Raw genomic sequence first — 19542 nt, forward strand, 5'->3', positions numbered from 1 at the left:
ATGGTGCCCTTGGGCTGAGGGAGGGGCTACAGGTCAAAGCCTTATCCCCCTTGCTGGACTTCACCACCGGGTACTGCAGGCCATGTAACAAATGTTTTTTTGTAAAACCAACCTGTGCCCTTGCCCTGGTGGTCTAGTGGGGTCCCTGTACTACAAACAGTGTCCACGCCAGCACGTGTGGCCCACCTCCCACGCCAGATTGCGATTTCCAGCGGGTTCCACCTGGGGGACCCTCCTACCTCCTCCCAAAGTGCGGTCACGCGATCCTGGAGAGCTGCGGTGGGGTGTGTGACTGAAGCAAACCAGAACCTTTGCTGTAAGTACCCGGCGACCAGGGCGTGGGAGTATACAGCGCCGCTGGAGGAGGTGATGGAGCTGCAGCAGATGTCTAACTGACATCTAACACTCAGTGTTTCTGCTGCAGCCGTTGAAGTCTTCAAATTTCACTTAAGAAAGCTCTTGTGAGGGAGGGAGCACTTTTATGCCTGCACTGCATGGCACCAACTACAAAACTGAGCTCCTGTGCACAGAGGCGGGGTTATAGAGGAAGCGGCGCTATGCATTCTGGGAACAGTCACAGCTTTTAGCCTGTTGGTGCCTCGAATCAAGATCCCACTCTACACCCAATGTTATTCCCTGTGGAACCCAGTGTACCCGCAGCAGAAAATAGGATTTTAATTACCTACCGGTAAATCCTTTTCTCGTAGTCCGTAGAGGATGCTGGGTGCCCGCCCAGTGCTTCGTATTCCTGCTTGTTACTTGGTAATGTATTGTTGGTTCAGCCGTTGCTGAATCGTTTCAAGTTGGTTAGTTTGGCTTTCCTTTTATTCTGTGTGAGCTGGTGTGACTCTCACCACTATCTGTGTATTTCCTACTCTCAAAGTATGTCAGTCTCCTTGGGCACAGTTTCTAGACTGAGTCTGGTAGGAGGGGCATAGAGGGAGTGGCCAGCCCACACTATTAAACTCTTAAAGTGCCAGTGGCTCCTAGTGAACCCGCCTATGCCCCATGGTACTAAATGGATCCCAGCATCCTCTACAGACTATCAGAAAAGGATTTACCGGTAGGTAATTAAAATCCAATTATTTCTATACATAATGAAACTGGGAGTCCATCTCTGAAACTTTGTGTGAATACAAGGAAGAGTCCGGAGATGAAGGACATTACTGCTCAATAGATAAGGAAAGTATATCATCTTATTTAATAAGAGCGCTTATAGGAGTGTATTTTTGTAAAAATCACAGTTCAGCGAGACGTTATGGAGCCAATATATTATTTAATATTTGCTGCTAATTCCCCCAATACAACTGGACCTCCCAAATGTAAGTAGAAGGGACTGCAGCAGGTATCTCCCATACCTTCATACATGGACATTTCCAGGCCAAGGTCAGGTAAGTTTATTTAAAATACAACAACCCTAATTCCCCTACAGGTAAAAAAAAAAAAAAAAAAAACCTTTGAACAGACATAAATAATAATTAAATAAAAAAAATATACACACACGAATTTGGAAATGAGAGGAAATCACATGATGTAATTGCAGCTTCCTGACAGGCCACTGGCCCCACTCCACATAATGCACTGATATAAAATGTCTGCCACTATTTATTTACACAGAAAGAGACCCCCCCCCCCCTGTAATGTCACCCACTATTCACATGAGCTGTCAAATTGGACATAGCCAAATTGGCAGCGTGTGTACCCACCTTTACACACCAGACGGGATATTTATACACAGCAACACTGATATTATGTGGACACAAAAGTAACACTACAAGTGACACATTAACAGGAAATTATATCCATCACCATAGCGACAATTATCTGATAATAATATAATACACAGACACATAAAAAGACTCAACGGAAATCTTCTTTTTACACGACTTTATTTGATATCTTTAATACACAGATTTTTCTCTATATTTTAAACTGAAATACTTTACTCTGCACAACAGCCTACGGGGGTCATTCAGACCCAACCGCAATAGCGGCCTGCAGCAGTTTGCTGGTGTTGGAAAAATATGCATGCGCAGCTGCCACGCAGACAAACACATTGCGGTCGCATCCCTGAGGGGTGAACGCGGGAGGGCCGGAACCATTTTCCGGGGGGCTGCGTGATGTCACATCTGCGTTCATCTCAGATTACCCCCTATAAGCTTCCAGAGTGCACCTCATATCTCATCTTTTCCAAGTTACTACAAACGATATGAGATTGGTAGCACCACTACTTTCAGGATTATTACACAGAACACACATAAAGGCTGACATAGCAAATAACAGTAACACATACAAGGGATTAATTAGAAATAAGGAAGCATAATCATCAAGTCTAATTATCAACTGGTTCTGTGCAGGACCCATACACCTCGTTACTGTCTCCAGCAGCCCCTGGTACTGTACTGCGACCATCCGCCCAGTCACCCCCCACTACTGCCACTGTCCTGTCTCCTCCAACTACTGTCACCTGCCCTGTCTACCCCCACTCCTGCCACCCGCCCTGTCTCCCCCCACTACTGCCACCCACCCAGCCTACCACCACTACTACCACTGCCCTGTCTCCCCCCACTACTGCTACCCATCTTGTTTAAACACCTATTCCCACCCATCCTGTCTCCCCCCCACTACTGCCATCCACCACGTGTCTCCCCCACCACTGCCACCTGCCCTGTCTCCCCCATTACTGCCACCCGCCCTATCTCCCCCCCCCCCACTACTGCCACCGCCTTGTCTTTCCCCACTACCACCACCCTGCCTTCCTCCACAAATGCCACTCGCCCTGTCTCCCCCCACTACTGCTACCCACCCTGTCTCCCCCCACTACTGCTACCGCTCTGTCTCCCCCACACTACTGCCACCGCCTTGTCTTCCCCCACTACTGCCACTGCTCTGTCTCCCCCACTACTGCTACCCACCATCTCCCCCCACACTACTGCCACCGCCCTGTCTACACCCACTACTGCCACCGCCCTGCCTCCCTCCACTAATGCCATTCGCCCTGCCTCCCCCACACTGCTACCCACCCTCTCCCCCCACTACTGCCACTGCCCTGTCTCCCCCACTACTGTCACCGCCCTGTCTCCTTCCACTACTGCCACTCACCCTGTCTCCCCCCACTACTGCCACCACCCTGTCTCCCCCAACTACTGCCACCCACCCAGTCTCCGCTCACTACTGCCACCCGCCCTGTCTCCTTTCCACTACTTTCACCACCTTGTCTCCCCCTCTGACACCTTAACTCTGCTTGAGGACAAGATTCTCACACATACACTGCCTCCTGCAGTCCCCACTACTGCCAGCCACCCTGAGTACCCCCTCAGCTCTGCTTGGGGATATTACCCAGACAGTGCCACCGATAAAGCAATAGTGCCACCCACCCTGTCTCCCCTCTGACATCTCAGCACTGCTTGGGGTTTCTTGGTATTGCTGGTAACAGTCCATCTGCAGATGGAAGCAAGTAGGACAGTAAGGAGGCAGAAGCTCCTTCTGGTACCTTGGACCCTGGTCATGTAGGGCTGGGAGAGTCAGTAAGATTATGTAACAGTCACCATCTTACAGGCAGCCGGTGGAGGGAACAGAGAATGGGTGTTATGTGGCGTCTGGTTGGTAGTAAAGCTGAGTTGTAGCCCTGCCGTTTATTGGTGAGCTTCTATCATAAGGACCTGTTTCACCAGGACTGAGTCACAGCCAACTGGCATCACCCACACCTGGAGCTCAGCTAGACAACCATTTAGGATTGGTACTGGTTTCTCAGTACCTGGAGCAAAAGACAGGTCATCTGTATAGCAGTGGTAGATGAGGGCATGACACCTGATTATTTCACCCTGCGGTAACATGTATATTGCAAAAAGCATAGGAGATAGGATAAGAACTTTGAAGAACAACGCATGGCAATGATGAGTATACTCCAGAAGATTAAAATGGTTCCTCACCTGAGTGATGTCTAATGTGTGCAACAAGAGATGATTTATTTCTCAGAGTATGGAAATAGCTTCTCACCTGTGTGACTTCTGTGATGTGTAACAAGTTGTGATTTCTGTGTAAAACATTTCCCGCACTGAGAGCAAGAAAATGGCTTCTCACCTGTGCAACTTCTCTCGTGGGGGAAATTTACTAAGGTGGGAAATTTTTAGAACTAGTGATGTTGCCCATAGCAACCAATCAGATTATATCTATTATCTGCTAGAAGCAGCTAGAAAAATGGTAAGAAGAATATGATTGGTTGCCATAGGCAACATCACCAGTTCTAAAAATCTCCCACCTTAGTAAATTTACCCCATGGTTTCTAAGATCTGATTTGTGTGCAGAACATTTCCCACACTCAGAACATGGAAATATATTCCCACTTGTGTGAGTTCTGATGTCTAACAAGATATAATTTCCGTGTAAAACGTTTCCCACACTCAGAGCAAGAAAATGGCTTCTCACCTGTGTGAATTCGCTGATGTGTAACAAGTGGGGATTTCTGGGAAAAACATTTCCCGCATTCAGAGCAAGAAAATGGCTTCTCACCTGTGTGACTTCTCTGATGTATAACAAGTTTTGATTTATTTAACCAATGTTTTCCACACTCAGAGCAAGAAAATGGCTTCTCCCCTGTGTGACTTCTGTGATGTGTAACAAGTGGTGATTTCTGGGAAAAACATTTCCCGCATTCAGAGCAAGAAAATGGCTTCTCACCTGTGTGACTTCCCTGATGTATAACAAGATGTGATTTCTGGGAAAAACATTTCCCACACTCAGAGCAAGAAAATGGCTTCTCACCTGTGTGACTTCGCTGATGTGTAACAAGTTGTGATTTCTGGGAAAAACATTTCCCGCATTCAGAGCAAGAAAATGGCTTCTCACCTGTGTGACTTCTGTGATGTGTAACAAGTTGTGATTTCCATCTAAAATATTTCCCACACTCAGAGCAAGAAAATGGCTTCTCACCTGTGTGACTTCTCTGATGTAAAACAAGATGTGATTTCCGTGCAAAACATTTCCCACACTCAGAACATGTCAGTATCCTCTCACCAGTGTGACTTCTCTGATGTATAACAAGATGTGATTTGTATGTAAAACATTTCTCACACTCAGAACATGTAAATTGTCTCTCACCTGCCTTACCTGTGTGTGGGTTAATACGCTTTGTGTTCTTTGTAAAACATTTGGCATCTATAGAACAGGGAAACACTGTATCTACTGTCAGAGCTGTAACAGATGCACCAATATCAGAGTGATCAGGAGAACATTTCCCAGGATCAGAGGGATCAGCTGATAGAGCTGGATGTATAATTGGGGTAATGGTATTATCTTCTGGAGAATCCGGTCTTTTGCCATTATCTTTTATGTCACAATCCAGGGATAACATTAGATGTCCTTCTGAAATATTCCTGCTTGTGTGTCCATCTGCTGGAAATAAAATACATTATGGAAATGTGACATTTTCTGGAACAATATTAATCTTGTAAACAATAGGAGAAGACGACTCTCTGGGACACTTAATTGTAAATGTGTGTGTATAATAAAACATAACTTTTAATGAAGGCTTTATAATATTGTGTCTCAGACTATCATTGTGTCCACCCTCCTGAGAACACTCACAATAACAAATGTAATATTATAATAAGACTTAGATATATCTTTCTCTTGTACTGGTAACTAACCATGAAGTATAAATGGAGATGTAGTCACTCACCAAGTCCTATGTCAGCACCAATATAAAACAATGGATGGGGAACATATCGTATGAATTGGAGATTCTAGATGAACAATAACATCAGTCATATGAGCTGATGGATCAGAGAAATGTCTCCTAATGTTACTCCTGGAAGCATTGGTAAGGTAGCATTCCTTTATGTGTGTGCTCATACGCTGGTAAGCCTGTACATGTGTTACTCACCCTTATATAAGGTATATTGCTACAGCAGAGTAGGTATGGAACAAGGTACCTTACATGCAATACACCATATAATACCCTGCAATCATCATCATCATCACCTGCTAGGTTATAATCCACTCTTACACCCCCATCATGTGTTTTACCTCTATATTCTCAATAGTAATAAGGATGATGTGTGTACGGTAAGTATGATTCAGAGAATTACATATCAGAATCTATACAGCTGCCGCCATACTTCTGCTTCTCATACGTGTGCTACTGGCAGCAGTGAACATCTGAGTGAGAGTGCAGGGAAGACAGCAGAGTCTGATGAGAAAGAGATTGGATCTGCCTTTGCAGGGATGTACCACACCTGTCACCCCTGTTAGTATATAAAATAATAAATAAGAGGAGTGTGGTCCATCCAGACGTGCTTTCTGGAGCTCTCCTCACTAAGTGGCTATTTATCTACCCTACCTGAGAGCTCTCAGCCGCCGCTGGGACCAAGACCCAATCTATTAAGTCACCCCACTCCTACTGCCCTAAAGCCGCTGGCTACGCTTACTCCGGGCAGCGTTCACTGCCGCAGCCTAGCAATGCTGCTGAAGCCACAGGCTGTATTCTGGTCACCTGACTTGGAGGTGCTTTTGGCTGCAGGGGTGGGATGGTTAGGGTTAAGCTGTGGGTAGGTGGGGGGTTAGAGTTAGGCATCCCCAGAGAGGGATAGGGTTAGGCTGCTAGGGTGGGGGGGCTGGGCTGTGGGGGAGGGAGGGTTAGGCTGCAGGGAGAAGGGTTAGGCTTAGCACCACTGGGGAGGGTTAGGGACAGGTTGTGGGGGAGGGAGGGCTAGGTTTAGGCTGCAGGGAGAAGGGTTAGCACCACTGGGGAGGGTTAGGGACAGGCTGTTGGGGAGGGAGGATTAGGCTGCAGGTAGGGGGTGTTAGGCTTCCCCAGGGGAGGGTTAGGCTGTGAGGGAGATAGGCTGCGGATAGGGGGGGTTAGGCACCCCCCGGGGAGGGATATGCTATGGGGGAGGGAGGGTTCGGTTGTGGGGGAGGGAGTTAGGGTTAGGCTTCAGGGAGAAGGGTTAGCACCGCTGGGTAGGGATAGGAACAGGCTGTGGGGGAGGAATGGTTAGGCAGCGTGTAGGGGGGGTTAAGCATCCCCCAGGGAGGGTTAGGCTGTGGGGGAGGGAGGGTTAGACCAGAGAGTGTGGGGAGGAGACTGGTGAGATCTCTGGGCTGGTAACACACAGTGACATGATGTGAGTGGGAGAGCAGAAGTATAATAGGGGCTGATGGCTCCTGATGTATGATACACCAGAGAGTGTGGGGAGGAGACTGGTCAGATATCTGGGCTGGTAACACAGTGACATGATGTGAAGGAGAGAGCAGGAGTATAATAGGGGTTGAAGGCTCCTGATGTATGAGATACACCAGAGAGTGTGGGGAGGAGACTGGTCAGATCTCTGGGCTGGTAACACACAGTGACATGATGTGAGGGGGAGAGCAGGAGTATAATAGGGGCTGATGGCTCCTGATGTATGAGATACACCAGAGAGTGTGGGGAGGAGACTGGTCAGATCTCTGGGCTGGAAACACACAGTGACATGATGTGAGGGGGAGAGCAGGAGTATAATAGGGGCTGATGGCTCCTGATGTATGATACACCAGAGAGTGTGGGGAGGAGACTGGTCAGATCTCTGGGCTGGTTACACACAGTGACATGATGTGAGGGGAGAGCAGAAGTATAATAGGGGCTGATGGCTCCTGATGTATGATACACCAGAGAGTGTGGGGAGGAGACTGGTCAGATCTCTGGGCTGGTAACACACAGTGACATGATGTGAGGCAGAGAGCTGCTGATGGCTCCTGATGTACAATATACCCTAGAGAGTGTGGGGAAGAGACTGGTCAGATCTCTGGGATGGTAACACACAGTGACATGATGTGAGGGGGAGAGCAGGAGTATAATAGGGGCTGATGGCTCCTGATGTATGAGATACACCAGAGAGTGTGGAGAGGAGACTGGTCAGATCTCTGGGCTGGTAACACACAGTGACATGATGTGAGGGGAGAGCAGAAGTATAATAGGGGCTGATGTCTCCTGATGTATGAGATACACCAGAGAGTGTGGGGAGACTGGTCAGATCTCTGGGCTGGTAACATACAGTGACATGATGTGAGTGGGAGAGCAGGAGTATAATAGGGGCTGATGGCTCCTGATGTATGAGATACACCAGAGAGTGTGGAGAGGAGACTGGTCAGATCTCTGGGCTGGTAACACACAGTGACATGATGTGAGGGGAGAGCAGAAGTATAATAGGGGCTGATGGCTCCTGATGTATGAGATACACCAGAGAGTGTGGGGAGGAGACTAGTCAGATCTCTGGGCTGGTAACACACAGTGACATGATGTGAGGGGAGAGCAGGAGTATAATAGGGGCTGATTGCTCCCGACTCCACACTGGGAAAATACATATTCCTCATTAGTTTGTACTGACAGAGGAGGGTGTAGGATAAGAGATTGCTGTAGTGACTGAGGAAGGAGAATATGTGACTCTTTTCTATAATAAGTGTTTATTACTCACCTGTGCTGATATCTGTAGGGATCTCCTCCTCCTTACACTGCTGATCACCCCTCACATACGTCTCTTCTTCTCCCTCTGTATCTTCTGCCTTTATATCAGTCACATACGTCTCTTCTTCTCCCTCTGTATATTCTGTCTCTATATCAGTCACATACGTCTCTTCTTCTCCCTCTATATCTTCTGCCTTTATATCAGTCACATACGTCTCTTCTTCTCCCTCTGTATCTTCTGCCTTTATATCAGTCACATACGTCTCTTCTTCTCCATCTATATCTTCTGCCTTTATATCAGTCACATACGTCTCTTCTTTTCCCTCTATATCTTCTGCCTTTATATCAGTCACATACGTCTCTTCTTCTCCCTCTATATCTTCTGCCTTTATATCAGTCACATATGTCTCTTCTTCTCCATCTACATCTTTTGCCTTTATATCAGTCACATACGTCTCTTCTTCTCCCTCTGTATCTTTGATTTTAATATTATTTAATTGGGCTTCACCCTATGTAAACAAGACAAATATAATGACACACACAGCTGCTCTACAGATCATATAGTGACAGTCACTTTGGTATATTGGAGAGATCCTAAATCCCACCTACCTGATCCTCCTGTGGGGTCCTGTAATTCTCCTCTGTACAATCCTGGGAATACAGAGGATGGGGACATCTCTCTGGGGTATCTCTGTTACTGGGTCCTTCTGTAGGAGACACACAGTGACTGAGTACAGTGTATATATGTGATTATCAGATGATGTGTGTATATAGGGGGCCCCCATACCTGCTCTCCCCTGTACAATACATGACAGTCTCCTCTTATCCAGAGATGTGAGGGGCCGGTGATTCTCCATCATCACGTCCTTGTACAGACCCATGTGTTCCTCTATATACTCCCCCTCCTGCATGGAGACATAGACAGTGACATCCTGACACCTTATAGGAACCTGACACACACAGTGATACAGTCATCACCCAGACACATCCCCTGGTGTTACTGTATAATGCCCCATTCCCAGCAGTCACCTCTCCAGTCATCACCGAGACACATCCCCTGGTGTTACTGTATAATGTACCATTCCCAGGAGTCACCTCTCCAGTCATCACCGAGACACATCCCCTGGTGTTACTGAAAAAATAAGAATTTACTCACCGGTAATTCTATTTCTCGTAGTCCGTAGTGGATGCTGGGGACTCCGTAAGGACCATGGGGATAGACGGGCTCCGCAGGAGACTGGGCACTCTAAGAAAGATTTAGGACTACCTGGTGTGCACTGGCTCCTCCCACTATGACCCTCCTCCAAGCCTCAGTTAGGACACTGTGACCGGAAGAGCTGACACAATAAGGAAGGATTTTGAATCCCAGGTAAGACTCATACCAGCCACACCAATCACACCATATAACTCGTGATAGGAACCCCGGTTAACAGTATGATAACAATGGAGCCTCTGAATAGATGGCTCGCAATAACAACCCGATTTTTGTAACAATAACTATTTACAAGTATTGCAGACAATCCGCACTTAGGATGGGCGCCCAGCATCCACTACGGACTACGAGAAATAGAATTACCGGTGAGTAAATTCTTATTTTCTCTGACGTCCTAGTGGATGCTGGGGACTCCGTAAGGACCATGGGGATTATACCAAAGCTCCCAAACGGGCGGGAGAGTGCGGATGACTCTGCAGCACCGAATGAGAGAACTCAAGGTCCTCCTCAGCCAGGGTATCAAATTTATAGAATTTTGCAAACGTGTTTGCCCCTGACCAAGTAGCAGCTCGGCAAAGTTGTAAAGCCGAGACCCCTCGGGCAGCCGCCCAAGATGAGCCCACCTTCCTTGTGGAATGGGCTTTTACAGATTTAGGCTGCGGTAATCCCACCGCAGAATGCGCCAGCTGAATAGTGCTACAAATCCAGCGCACGATAGTCTGCTTAGAAGCAGGTGCACCTAACTTGTTGGGTGCATATAGAATAAACAGCGAGTCAGTTTTTCTGACTCCAGCTCTCCTGGAAACATACATTTTCAGGGCCCTGACTACGTCCAGCAACTTGGAATCCTCCAAGTCCCTAGTAGCCGCAGGCACCACAATAGGTTGGTTCAAGTGAAAAGCTGATACCACCTTCGGGAGAAACTGAGGACGAGTCCTCAACTCCGCCCTATCCATATGGAAAATCAGATAGGGGCTTTTACAGGACAAAGCCGCCAATTCTGACACACGTCTGGCCGAAGCCAGAGCCAACAACATAACCACTTTCCACGTGAGATATTTTAAATCCACAGTCTTAAGTGGCTCAAACCAATGTGATTTTAGAAACTCCAAAACCACATTGAGATCCCAAGGTGCCACAAAAGGAGGCTGAATATGCAGAACTCCCTTGACAAAGGTCTGAACTTCAGGCAGTGAAGCCAGTTCTTTCTGGAAGAAAATCGACAGGGCCGAGATCTGGACTTTAATGGACCCCAATTTGAGGCCCAAAGTCACACCTGCTTGCAGGAAATGTAGGAATCGACCCAGTTGAAATTCCTCCGTAGGGGTCTTCTTGGCCTCACACCAAGCAACATATTTCCGCCAAATGCGGTGATAATGTTTTGCAGTGACATCCTTCCTGGCCTTGATCAGGGTAGGGATGACTTCCTCCGGAATGCCTTTTTTCTTTAGGATCCGGCGTTCAACCGCCATGCCGTCAAACGCAGCCGCGGTAAGTCTTGGAACAGACAGGGTCCCTGCTGCAGCAGGTCTTGTCTGAGCGGCAGAGGCCAAGGGTCCTCTGCAAGCATCTCTTGAAGTTACGGGTACCAAGCTCTTCTTGGCCAATCCGGAGCCACGAGAATAGTTCTCACTCCTCGCCTTCTTATTATTCTCAGTACCTTGGGTATGAGAGGCAGAGGAGGAAACACATAAACCGACTGGTATACCCACGGTGTCACTAGAGCGTCCACAGCGATCGCCTGAGGGTCCCTTGACCTGGCGCAATACCGTTTTAGCTTTTTGTTGAGGCGGGACGCCATCATGTCCACCTGTGGTTTTTCCCAACGGTTTACCAGCATTCGGAAAACTTCTGGATGAAGTCCCCATTCTCCCGGGTGGAGGTCGTGCCTGCTGAGGAAGTCTGCTTCCCAGTTGTCCACTCCCGGAATGAATACTGCTGTCAGTGCTAACACATGATTCTCTGCCCATCGGAGAATCCTTGTAGCTTCTGCCATTGCCCTCCTGCTTCTTGTGCCGCCCTGTCTGTTTACATGGGCGACCACCGTGATGTTGTCTGACTGGATCAGCACCGGCCGGTTCTGAAGCAGGGGACTTGCTTGGCTTAGGGCATTGTAAATGGCCCTTAGCTCCAGAATATTTCTGTGAAACGAAATCTCCTGATTTGACCACAGTCCTTGGAAATTTCTTCCCTGTGTGACTGCCCCCCAGCCCCGAAGGCTGGCATCCGTGGTCACCAGGACCCAGTCCTGTATTCCGAATATGTGGCCCTCTAGTAGATGAGCCCTCTGCAGCCACCACAGCAGCGACACCCTTGTTCTTGCCGACAGGGTTATCCGCTGTTGCATCTGGAGATGGGAGCCGGACCATTTGTCCAACAGGTCCCACTGGAACGTCCTTGCGTGGAACCTTCCGACTGGAATTGCCTCGTACGAAGCTACCATTTTTCCCAGGACTCGTGTGCATTGATGTGCCGACACTTGACCCGGTTTTAGGATGTCTCTGACTAGAGATGACAACTCCTCGGCTTTTTCAACTGGAAGAAACACTCTTTTCTGGTCTGTGCCCAGAATCATTCCCAGGAACAGAAGACGTGTCGTCGGGACCAGCTGTGACTTTGGAATGTTGATAATCCAGCCGTGCTGTTGTAGTACTTCCTGAGAAAGTGCTACCCCCACTACCAACTGTTTCCTGGACCTCGCCTTTATCAGGAGATCGTCCAACTACGGGATAATTGAAACTCCTTTCTTGCGAAGGAGAATCATCATTTCGGCCATTACCTTGGTAAAGACCCTCGGTGCCGTGGACAACCCAAACGGCAGCGTCTGGAACTGATAGTGACGTTCCTGTACCACAAATCTGAGGTACTCCTGGTGAGGAGGGTGAATGGGGACATGCAGGTACGCATCCTTGATGTCCAGGGAGACCATGTAATCCCCCTCGTCCAGGGTCGCAATAACCGCCCTGAGCGATTCCCTCTTGAACTTGAACCTTTTGATATAAGTGTTCAAGGATTTTAAATTTAAGATGGGTCTCACCGAACCGTCCGGTTTCGGTACCACAAACATTGTGGAATAGTAACCCTTTCCTTGCTGAAGGAGGGGTACCGTGACAATCACTTGTTGTGAATACAGTTTTTGAATAGCCACCAACACTGCCTCCCTGGCAGAGGGAGTTGCCGGTAAGGCAGATTTTAGGAAACGGCGGGGGGGGGGGGGGGGGGGGGGTAGACGTCTCGAATTCCAGCCTGTACCCCTAAAGTACTACCTGAAGGACCCAGGGATCCACCTGTGAGAGAGCCCACTGTGCGCTGAAATTTCTGAGACGGGCCCCCACCGTACCCGGGTCCGCCTGAGCAGCCCCAGCGTCATGCTGTGGACTTACCGGACGCAGGGGAGGACTTCTGCTCTTGGTAACTAGCTGTGTGTTGCAGCTTTTTTCCTCTACCTCTGCCTCTCGGCAGAAAGGATGAGCCTCTAGCCCTCTTGCTTTTTTGGGGCCGAAAGGACTGTACCTGATAATACGGTGCTTTCTTTTGCTGTGGGGCAGCCTGTGGCAAAAAGGTCGATTTCCCAGCCGTCGCTGTGGACACGAGGTCCGAAAGACCATCCCCAAACAGTTCCACCCCCTTATAGGGTAAAACCTCCATGTGCCGCTTTGATTCGGCATCGCCATACCATTGCCGAGTCCATAACCCCTTTCTGGCGGCAATGGACATAGCGCTAATTCTTGATGCCAGCCGGCAAATATCCCTCTGTGCATCACGCATGTATAAGACTGCATCTTTTATATGTTCAATCGTCAGCAAAATATTGTCCCTATCCATGGTATCGATATTATCCGACAGGGAATCTGACCACGCAGCAGCAGTACTGCACATCCAAGCTGATGCAATCGCTGGTCGCAATATAATGCGCGCGTGTGTGTAAATAGCTTTTAGGGTAGCTTCCTGCTTTCTATCAGCAGGTTCCTTCAGGGTGGCCGTATCCGGAGACGGTAGTGCCACCTTCTTTGATAAGCGTGTCAGCGCTTTATCTACCCTAGGGGGTGTTTCCCAACGTGACCTATCCTCTAGCGGGAAAGGGTACGCTGCCAATAACCGTTTTGAAATTATCAATTTCTTATCGGGGGAAGTCCACGCTTCCTCACACACCTCATTTAATTCCTCAGATGCAGGAAAAACTACTGGTAGTTTTTTTCTCACCAAACATAATACCCTTTTTTGTGGTACCTGGGGTATTATCAGAAATGTGTAAAATATTTTTCATTGCCTCAATCATGTAACGGGTGGACCTATTGGAGGGTACACTAGTCTCATCATCGTCGACACTGGAGTCGGTATCCGTGTCGACGTCTGTATCTGTCACCTGAGGTAGCGGGCATTTTAAAGCCCTGATGACATTTGAGACGCTGGAACAGGCACAAGCTGTGTAGCCGGCTGTCCTATGTCGTCAAACCTTTTGTGCAAGGAGTTGACACTTTCACGCAATTCCTTCCATAAGTCCAACCACACAGGTGTCGATCCCTCAGGGGGTGACATCACATTCACAGGCATTTGCTCCGCCTCCACATCATTTTCCTCTTCATACATGTCGACACAGCAGTACCGACACCCAGCAGACACACAGGGAATGCTCTTACAGAGGACAGAACCCCACAAAGCCCTTTGGTGAGACAGAGGGAGAGTATGCCAGCACACACCAGAGCGCTATATATCACAGGGATATCACCTATAGAAACGTGTTTTCCCCTTATAGCTGCATAAATATAGTTATACTGCGCCTAATTTGTGTCCCCCCTCTCTTTTTTACCCTTTCTATAGTGCAGGACTGCAGGGGAGAGCCAGGGAGCTTCCTTCCAGCGGAGCTGTGAGGGAAAAATGGCGCCAGTGTGCTGAGGGAGATAGCCCCGCCCCTTTTTCGGCGGGCTTTCTCACGCTATTTTAAAAGTTCTGGCAGGGGTTAAAAAGCACCTATATAGCCTCTGGGGCTATATATGGTGCCAGTTTGCCAGCCAAGGTGTCAGTATTGCTGCTCAGGGCACCCCCCCCCCAGCGCCCTGCACCCATCAGTGACCGCAGTGTGTGGTGTGCATGAGGAGCAATGGCGCACAGCTGCAGTGCTGTGCGCTACCTTGGAAAAGACAGAAGTCTTCAGCCGCCGATTTTCCGGACCACCTTCTTGCTTCTGGCTCTGTAAGGGGGACGGCGGCGCGGCTCCGGGAACGGACGACGAGGTCGGGTCCTGTGTTCGATCCCTCTGGAGCTAATGGTGTCCAGTAGCCTAAGAAGCCCAAGCTACCACCACTTAGGTAGGTTCGCTTCTTCTCCCCTTAGTCCCTCGATGCAGTGAGCCTGTTGCTAGCAGGTCTCACTGAAAATAAAAAACCTAACAAACACTTTCTTCCTAGGAGCTCAGGAGAGCCCCTAGTGTGCATCCAGCTCGGCCGGGCACAGAAATCTAACTGAGGCTTGGAGGAGGGTCATAGGGGGAGGTGCCAGTGCACACCAGGTAGTCCTAAATCTTTCTTAGAGTGCCCAGTCTCCTGCGGAGCCCGTCTATCCCCATGGTCCTTACGGAGTCCCCAGCATCCACTAGGACGTCAGAGAAATGCCCCATTCCCAGCAGTCATCTCTCCAGTCATCACCCAGACACATCCCCTGGTGTTACTGTATAATGTCCCATTCCCAGCAGTCACCTCTCCAGTCATCACCCAGACACATCCCCTGGTGTTACTGTATAATGTCCCATTCCCAGCAGTCACCTCTCCAGTCATCACCCAGACAAGTCCCCTGGTGTTACTGTATAATGTCCCATTCCCATCAGTCATGTCTCCAGTCATCACCCAGACACATCCCCTGGTGTTACTGTATAATGTCCCATTCCCATCAGTCATGTCTCCAGTCATCGCCCAGACACATCCCCTGGTGTTACTATATAATGTCCCATTCCCAGCAGTCACCTCTCCAGTCATCACCCAGACACATCCCCTGGTGTTACTGTATAATGCCCCATTCCCAGAAGTCACCTCTCCAGTCAGCAGCTGAATGATCTTGTTGGTGAGTTCCAGGATCTTTTGGTCATTGGGTCTCTCATGTATTAGTGAGTCAGGTGGAGGCACTGGGATGGGGCTCTGGGTTCTACTCAGCCCTTCTGACACACAGGGATGGCTGCTGAGTATCTCACACTCATTGGATGTCTTCTTCACTACTGTGTAATCCTGAGTAATGGAGGAGACATCACATATCAATATATACACTCCCAGACCCCCCCCCCCTCGCATCCTCAGGCATGTCCCTGTATTATTACTATAGATATAAGTGACTTCACAGTGATGCTTCTAAATCATCTCACCTCCCCAGTCATGTCCCTGTATTATTTCTATAGATATGAGTGATGTCACTATGAAGCTCCAAAATCCCTTCACCTCCCCAGTCATGTCCCTGTATTAGGACTATAGATATTAGTGACGTCACTGTAATGCTCTCGGATCCCCTCACCTTCTCAGTCATGTCCCTGTATTACTACTATAGATAAAAGCAATGTCACTGTATAGCTCCCAGATCCGCTAACCTCCCCAGTCATGGCCCTGTATAATTACTATAGATATGTGATGTCACATTGACGCTCCCAGATCCCCTCACCTCCCCAGTCATGTCCCTGTATTATTACTATTGATATATGTGATGTCACTGTGACACTCACAGATTCCCTCACCACCCCAGTCATATCCCTGTATTATTACTATAGATAAAAGTGACATTACTGTGACGCTCCCAGATCACCTCACCCCACCAAGTCACATCTCTGTATTATTGCTACAGATATAAGTGAGGTCATTGTGACGCTCCCAGATCCCCTCACCTCCCCAGTCATGTCACTGTATTATTACTAGATATGTGACTTCACAGTGACGCTTCCAGATCCCCTCACCTCCCCAGTCATGTCCCTGTATTACTATAGATATGAGTTACGTCACTGTGACGCTCTTAGTTCCCTCACCTCCCCAGTCACATCTCTGTATTATTACTATAGATATAAGTGAAATCACTGTGAAACTCCTAGATTCCCTCACCTCCCCAGTCATCTCCCTGTATTATTACTATAGATATAAGTGATGTCACTGTGCCACACCCAGATCACCTTACCGCCCGTCATGTCCCTGTATTATTACTAAAGATATGTGACTTCACAGTGACGCTCCCAGATCCCCTCACCTCCCCAGTCATGTTCTCGTATTATTACAATAGATATAATTGATGTCACAGTGACAATCCCAGATCCCCTCAACTCCCCAGTCATGTCCCTGTATTATTACTATAGATGTGAGTCACAGTGAGATCCCCCTCACCTCCACAGTCATGTCCCTGTATTATTACTATAGATATAAGTGATGTCACAGTGACTCTCCCAGATCCCCTCACCTCCCCAGTCATGTCCCTGTATTACTAAAAATAAGTGATGTTAGTTATGCTACTATACTCCCTCACCTCCCCATTAATGTCCCTGTATTATTACTATAGATATAAGTGACTTCACAGTGACGCTTCTAAATCATCTCACCTCCCCAGTCATGTCCCTTTATTATTTCTATAGATGTGAGTGACGTCACTATGACGCTCCAAAATCCCTTCACCTCCCCAGTCATGTCCCTGTATTATGACTATGGATATTAGTGACGTCACTGTAATGCTCTCGGATCCCCTCACCTTCTCAGTCATGTCCCTGTATTACTAATATAGATAAAAGTCATGTCACTGTATAGCTCCCAGATCCGCTATCCTCCCCAGTCATGGCCCTGTATTATTGCTATTGATATAAGTGATGTCACTGTGACACTCACAGATTCCCTCACCTCCCCAGTCATATTCCTGTATTATAACTATAGATAAAAGTGACATTACTGTGACACTCACAGATCCCCTCGCCCCTCCCAGTCACATCTCTGTATTATTGCTACAGATATAAGTGAGGTCATTGTGACGCTCCAAGATCTCACCTCCCCAGTCATGTCTCTGTATTATTACTATAGATATGAGTGACGTCACTGTGACGCTCCCAGATCCCCTCACCTCCCAGGTCACATCTCTGTATTATTACAATAGATATAAGTGACATCACTGTGCCACTCCTAGGTCACCTTAGCTCCCCAGTCATGTCCTTGTATTAATACTATAGATATGTGGCATCATTGCGCCTCTCCCAGATCCCCTCACCTCCCCAGTCATGTTCTCGTATTATTACTATAGATATGTGACTTCACAGTGACGCTCCCAGATCCCCTCACCTCCCCAGTCATGTTCTCGTATTATTACAATAGATATGTGATGTCACAGTGACAATCCCAGATCCCCTCAACTCCCCAGTCATGTCCCTGTATTATTACTATAGATGTGAGTCACTATGACACTCCCAGATCCCCTCACCCTCCCCAGTCATGTCCCTGTATTATTACTAAAGATATAAGTTAGGTCACTGTGACACTCCCAGATTCCCTCACCTCCCAAGTCACGTCCCTCTATTATGACTACAGATATTAGTGATGTCACTGTGACGCTCCCAGATCCCCCCAGTCATGTCCCAGTATTATTACCATAGATAAAAGTGATGTCACTGTAGTGCTCCCAGAACCCCTCACCTCCCCAGTCATGTCCCTGTATTAGTACGATAGATATGTGATGTCACAGTGACGCTCCCAGATCTCCTCACCTTCCCAGTCATGTCCCTGTATTATTACTTTAGATATACGTGATGTCACTGTGACACTCCCAGATACCCTCACTTCCCCAGCCATGTCCCTGAATTATTACTATAGATAAAAGTGACATCACTGTGATGCTCCCAGATCCACCCACCTCCCAAGTCACGTCCCTGAATTATTACTATAAATATGCTATGTCAAAGTGACGCTCCCAGATCCCCTCACCTCCCCAGTCATGTCGCTGTATTATTACTATAGATATAAGTTACATCACAGTGACGCTTCCAGATCCCCTCACCTCCCCAGTCATGTTCTCGTATTATTACAATAGATATAAATGATGTCACAGTGACAATCCCAGATACCCTCAAGTCCCCAGTCATGTCCCTGTATTATTACTATAGATGTGAGTCACTGTGACACTCCCAGATCCCCTCACGCTTCCCAGTTATGTCCCTGTATTATTACTAAAAATAAGTGATGTTACAGTTACGCTACCATATTCCCTCACCTCCCCATTAATGTCCCTGTATTATTACTATAGATATAAGTTAGGTCACTGTGACGCTCCCAGATTCCCTCACCTCCCAAGTCACGTCCCTCTATTATGACTACAGATATTAGTGATGTCACTGTGACACTCCCAGAACCCTTCACCTCCCTAGTCATGTCCCTGTATTAGTACGATAGATATGTGATGTCACAGTGATGCTCCCAGATCTCCTCACCTCCCCAGTCATGTCCCTGATTTATTACTATAGATAAAAGGGACATCACTGTGATGCTCCCAGATCCCCTCACCTCCCTAGTCACATCCCCGAATTATTACTATAAATATGCTATGTCAAAGTGACGCTCCCAGATCCCCTCACCTCCCCAGTCATGTCCCTGTATTATTACTATAGAGATAAGTTACATCACAGTGACGCTTCCATATCCCCTCACCTGCCCAGTCATGTCCCTGTATCATCACTATAGATATATATGTGACATCACAGTGACACTTCCATATCCCCTCACCTCTCTAGTCATGTTTCTGTATTATTACTATAGATATAAGTTGTTACTGTGAAGCTCCCAGATCCCCTCACCTCCCCAGTCATGTCCCTGTATTATTACTATAGATATAAGTGATGTCACTGCGATGCTGTCAGATTACCTCACCTCCCCAGTAATATACCTGTATT

The 19542-nt window shown here is 47.9% G+C and overlaps 1 pseudogene; it reads right to left on the reverse strand.

The window, feature by feature from the left end:
• Window positions 1–19542, reverse strand: part of LOC134983208 (zinc finger protein 585A-like) — a 122534-nt pseudogene that overhangs the window by 88205 nt on the left and 14787 nt on the right.

This window comes from Pseudophryne corroboree (genome assembly GCF_028390025.1).
Source record: "Pseudophryne corroboree isolate aPseCor3 chromosome 3 unlocalized genomic scaffold, aPseCor3.hap2 SUPER_3_unloc_10, whole genome shotgun sequence".
NCBI lineage: Eukaryota > Metazoa > Chordata > Amphibia > Anura > Myobatrachidae > Pseudophryne > Pseudophryne corroboree.